The sequence below is a fragment of the Lactuca saligna genome, chromosome 8 (assembly GCF_052625555.1).
Source record: "Lactuca saligna cultivar CGN05327 chromosome 8, ASM5262555v1, whole genome shotgun sequence".
Classification (NCBI taxonomy): domain Eukaryota; kingdom Viridiplantae; phylum Streptophyta; class Magnoliopsida; order Asterales; family Asteraceae; genus Lactuca; species Lactuca saligna.
In genome coordinates, this window is record NC_136424.1 from 132,242,791 (window position 1) to 132,248,180 (window position 5,390).

A 5,390-nucleotide genomic window follows, 5' to 3' on the forward strand; every position below is an offset into this window, starting at 1 on the left:
TTAAAAATCTCCAACGACGATACCTTTGCAAATATTGTTGAAGAGATTTGTGACATCTTCAACGGCTCCCAGGTTGTGTTGAAGGACTTTTGACCTCACTGTTGGTTTTTACAGGGGAAATAAAGACAGTTTTTAACAAAATAGAGGCACAAAGAAACAAGACTGCACAGGGGACAAAACAGTCAAATGACAGCAAGGGTAAAATGGGGAAATGCAGGTTTACAACTCTGTGAACAAAGAAAACATAGAGAACGGGTAAATACACAAAGGATAATATGATGCAAAGTACTTTTCTTATTCACTGAATAAAGAAACAAAACAGGGATGCACATCAACGTACACTTGCCTTCTGCTTTTAAACTAAAACTTGACAGAAAAATAGGAACAACCTAGCTACATGCTAAAGACCAGGGATTAACTTCACACGTGGTCTTTGATTTATTCAATGAAGAAAAACTAACAAATACTGATTAAAACTTGTGTAGGAAATACCCCCCAGCTCTGAATTATTTCAACATTTTCCCTCCTAATTCAGAGCTCTCAACCTTCTTCATACCAGCCAGCTTACACATTTCCTCATGTTTCACTTTAGCCAAAGGTTTTGTGAGTAAATCTGCCTTCTGTTCCTTTCCATCTACATGTGCAACTGTGATTTCACCATTCTCCACACACTCCCTGATAAAGTGAAATCTAATGTCTATGTGTTTGCTTCTTCCGTGAAAAACATGGTTCTTCATGAGCTCTATAGCTGACTTGTTATCAACATACATTGCCACTGGTGGGATGTTTTGACCAGTTATTGAAGACAGGAGCCTTCGCAGCCAAATGCCCTGACATGCGGTCATAGTGGCTGCCATAAATTCGGCCTCACATGACGATAGTGCTACACATCTTTGTTTTTGTGATGACCAAGAAACCAGGTTCCCATTCACACAAAACGTCATCCCTCCTGTGCTTCTTCTATCATCCAAATCTTCTGCATGATCGCTATCCGAATACCCTGCGATATTTATCTTCTTTTCTCCTCTTGTGTAGACCAAACCATGATCTAAAGTCCCCTTTATGTACCTAAGAATCCCTTTCACAGCTTGAAGATGAACCATGGTAGGTCTTTCCATGAAGCGGCTCACTACTCCTACTGCAAATGCCAAGTTTGGACGGGTATGAGTCAGGTACCTAAGTCCACCCACTATACTCCTGTACTCAGTGGGGTTGACCAGCTCTCCACCTCCTTCTTTAGTCAACTGAGTCTTATGTTCCATGGGACTTTTTGTGGGATTACACTCCAACATACGGGTTTTTTCTAGAAGGTTTCTAGCATATGCTTCTTGCTTCAATGAAATAGAGTTCATGTGTTGGTTTACCTCAATTCCCAGGTAGTAGTTAAGAAGACCAAGATCACTCATCTCGAATTTAGCATTCATCTCCATCTTGAATTCTTTCACATCAGTAGTAGAGCTTCCAGTCACCAACAGGTCATCAACATAGACTCCAATAATTAAAGTGTTTCCATTCTTCAACCTGGTATATACAGAGTATTCTTGGGGGCACCTTTTGAATCCAATACTTTTCAAGTAAGTATCCAGACACGAGTTCCATGCCCTGGGCGCTTGTTTTAGCCCGTAAAGTACTTTTGACAGTTTAAGGACCTTGCTTGCTTCACCTTTCTTCTCAAAACCTTCTGGTTGTGTGACATACACCTCCTCTTCTAACTTCCCATTCAAGAAGGCCGATTTCACGTCAAGGTGATGAACACCCCAACCATTCGAACTAGCAAGGGCAAGAATGACACGTACAGTCTCAATTCTAGCAACAGGCGCAAATACCTCGTCATAGTCGATTCCATACTTCTGCACATAGCCTTTTGCCACGATCCTAGCTTTGTGCTTCACTATCTTTCCAGTTGGGTCTCGTTTTACTTTGAAGACCCACTTCAACCCAATTGGCTTCCGATTCTTTGGTAAATCAACTAGGCTCTAGGTATTATTTTTTTCAATCGAGGCTATTTCAGCCTCTATCGCTTGTATCCACTCCTTCTTGCGACTTGCCTCGGTGTAGGTTGAGGGTTCATCATCGCTTCTCACCAACATTAATTCTTCTTGTGGTACTTCGATCTCTTCAGTGTTTTCATACAGGTCGGTGAGCAAACGGTAGCGTTTTGGCGCTCCACCACCTGTGGAGATTGAAACGCTGTTTGGTGTCGAAACCGGAAATCATCGCTCAGGGGTAATTGATGAACCGGGTGAATCTGGTGGCGTGCCAATGGATGCATCGTAATAACTTGGGTGGCCTGGTGAGTTTGTGGGTTGTGATAACTCGGCCCAAGTTTTATTATTTTGTGATGGCCCAATCTCATCCTAGGGTATATTTGACCTACTTTCATGGTCAGGGGTATCCGACACCCGTTCTTCCTGATCACTATTTACCTCGTCACCGAAGTCAAAGCCTTCAACAGCGAACGTCATCTCAGGTGTTGGTTTAATCTTAGACGTAACCTCCCATACCCATCTCCGATTTTCTTCAAAGATTACATCCCTACTTACATATATCACACCTGAATTGGGGTCTAGAAGCCTGTGAGCCTTCGTGCCTTTCTCTGTTCCAAGATACATCAGTTTCTTGCTTCGATCATCCAATATCTTGAGGTGCCCCTTCGCTACTTTCATGTGAGCAACACAGCCAAAAATTGTCAGATGACCGACATGTGGCTTTCTTCCGGTCCATAGTTCATATGGAGTAGCTCCATCTAGAGCTTTTGTGCTTAATCGGTTTAGCACATAGACTGCGTGACTCACTGCCTCGCCCCATAGTACATCGGGTACCATCATCGACTTCAGACAGCTCCGAGCCATCTCAAGTACCGTCCGATTTCGCCTCTCCACCACCCCATTTTGCTGTGGGGAGTAGGGTGCGGTGTAGTGGCGTTCCACTCTGGTTTCTTCACAGTATTCTTCAAATTGATTTGACAAAAACTCGCCTCCACGATCTGTTCTGAGTACTTTTAACTTCTCCCCGGTTTCATTCTCCACTTTGCTCCTGAAATTCTTGAAGATATGAAAGGCTTCATCTTTAGTTTTCATTAGATATACCCACATGACCCTGCTGTAGTCATCAACTAAAAGCATGAAGTATCTGTTGCCTGCAGGTGTTGGAGGTGAGACTGGTCCACAAAGATCCCCATGGACTAGTTCCAATTTCTTCTTAGCCCTGAAACTTGTGCTTGCTGGGAACGGGTTTCTTGATTGCTTCCCTTTCAAACATCCTTCACAGGGTTCTGATGGTATTACCATCTTGGAAATCCCATCAATTAATCCCTTTTCAGACATAAACTTCAAGGAGGTAAAATTTACATGGCCTAGCCTTATGTGCCACAGCCATGTTGGATCACTTAGGTTGGCCAATAAACACCTTGGTGCAACCTCTTCTAGTTGGATTTTATAAAGCCTATTTGGAGACTTCTTCACCTTCATTAGCAGCCTTCCAGTATCATCATGAACCCACAGAAAAGGATCCTTAATTCTGATCTCATCACCTCCTTCAGAGAGCTGCCCAAGACTAATTATATTGCTGCAGAGATCAGGTATGTAATACACATCCTCCAGCTTTCTTTCTTCTCCGTTCTTGCACTAAAGCAGAATTGTTCCTTTTCCTTTAATTCTTACTTTGGATTCATTTCCAAATTTGACAACACCTTGAATTTTTCTATCCAGGTTTTGGAACTTATCTTCATCTCCAGTCATGTGGTTACTTGCACCAGTGTCAAGGTACCACATTTTTGATTGATTCAAGGCTCCCCCATTTGGCTTCACTTCAGGCTTCACTTTCTCTTCATTTAGAAACACCTCCCTTGTTTCTTCAAAGGCTTCTAGCAACAAAGCTGGTTCATTATCATCATGGACCAAATTTGCCTCTTGATTTCGTTCCTTCTTTGGGTTCTTGCACTCTGCTGCATAGTGCCCAAACTCCTGGTAGTTGTAGCACTGCACACCGCTTTTATCTTGACTGCCAGAGTTTCCTTGGCCTCCTTGATTATGGTGACCACCTCTGCCACGACCACCGCGACCTCTTCCTCTGCCTCTTCCTCTGCCACGTGAGCCATTAAAGCCACCCTGGTTTGTCTTTGCCTTTGAGTCACTATCACTTTTCTTCTTGTTCTTCTCTGACCATTGTTGATAGGTCATGAGGAGCTTTCTATCTTCTGGCTCAGCATGACATTTCATCCGTTCTTCATAGGCTTTAAGCCTTCCAATTACTTCTTCAACAGACATGGAGTTTATATCTCCAAATTGCTCAATTGTTGAAGCAATTTGGAGAAACTTGGACGGTACTGCCCTCAACAGTTTCTTCACAATGTAGGACTCCTCTATAGTGTCCCCAAGAGTGCGCATGCTGCTCACAATGTTGCATACTTTTGCAGCAAAGTCATCTATCCCTTCTGTCTCCTTCATTGTCATGGTCTCAAACTCTATTTTCAAGGTCTGTATCCTGGCTATCTTCACTCTATCTGCTCCCATAAACATGGTTTTCAAGGCTTCCCATGCCTCTTTGGCTGTCTTCTTCTCTGCTAAAGAGAGTAACAAATCTTCAGGAATACCTTGATAGATGGCTGCCAAAGCCATCTTATCCTTCTTAACTTCCACAACTGTGTTCTGAGTCCTGGGCTCCACTGCTTCCCAAACCCCTTGAGCTTTCATGAAGACTCTCATTTTTATGGCCCATGCACCATAATTACTTCTGGAGAGCATTGGGTAATGAAGAGTGATCTGACCTTCCTTTTCACCATTTCCATTATTTCCAGTCATTTCTTCTCGGGACTGATACTTGGGCATGCACCTGAAAGCTCTGATACCAGATGTTGGTTTTTACAGGGGCAATAAAGACCGTTTTTAACAAAACAGAGGCACAAAGAAACAAGATTGCACAGGGGACAAAACAGTCAAATGACAGCAAGGGTAAAATGGGGAAATGCAGGTTTACAACTCTGCACTGTGAACAAAGAAAACACAGAGAACAGGTAAATACACAGAGGATAATATGAGGCAAAGTACTTTTCTTATTCACTGAATAAAGAAACAAAACAGGGATGCACATCAATGTACACTTGCCTTCTGCTTTTAAACTAAAACTTGACAGAAAAATAGGAACAACCTAGCTACATGCTAAAGACCAGGGATTAACTTCACACGTGGTCTTTGATTTATTCAATGAAGAAAAACGGACAAATACTGATTAAAACTTGTGCAGGAAATACCCCCAGCTCTGAATTATTTCAACATTCACAAGCAACGAAACATCATCTTTAGTGTCAATGAGCTTGTCCATCAGAAACGCGAAAGAAGTAACATAATGACGACTTAATGCGTAGCATTGCTCATAGGCAATGAGATTCC

The 5,390-nt window shown here is 42.5% G+C and overlaps 1 long non-coding RNA gene across 1 annotated transcript; it reads left to right on the forward strand.

The window, feature by feature from the left end:
- The first annotated feature begins 3,547 nt into the window (after positions 1 to 3,547).
- LOC145013253 (uncharacterized) lies at positions 3,548 to 5,150 on the forward strand. The gene is made up of 3 exons (XR_013664892.1): positions 3,548 to 3,580; positions 3,711 to 3,764; positions 4,869 to 5,150. It is a non-coding gene; the product is annotated as an uncharacterized LOC145013253 (long non-coding RNA).
- The last annotated feature ends 240 nt before the right edge of the window (positions 5,151 to 5,390 follow it).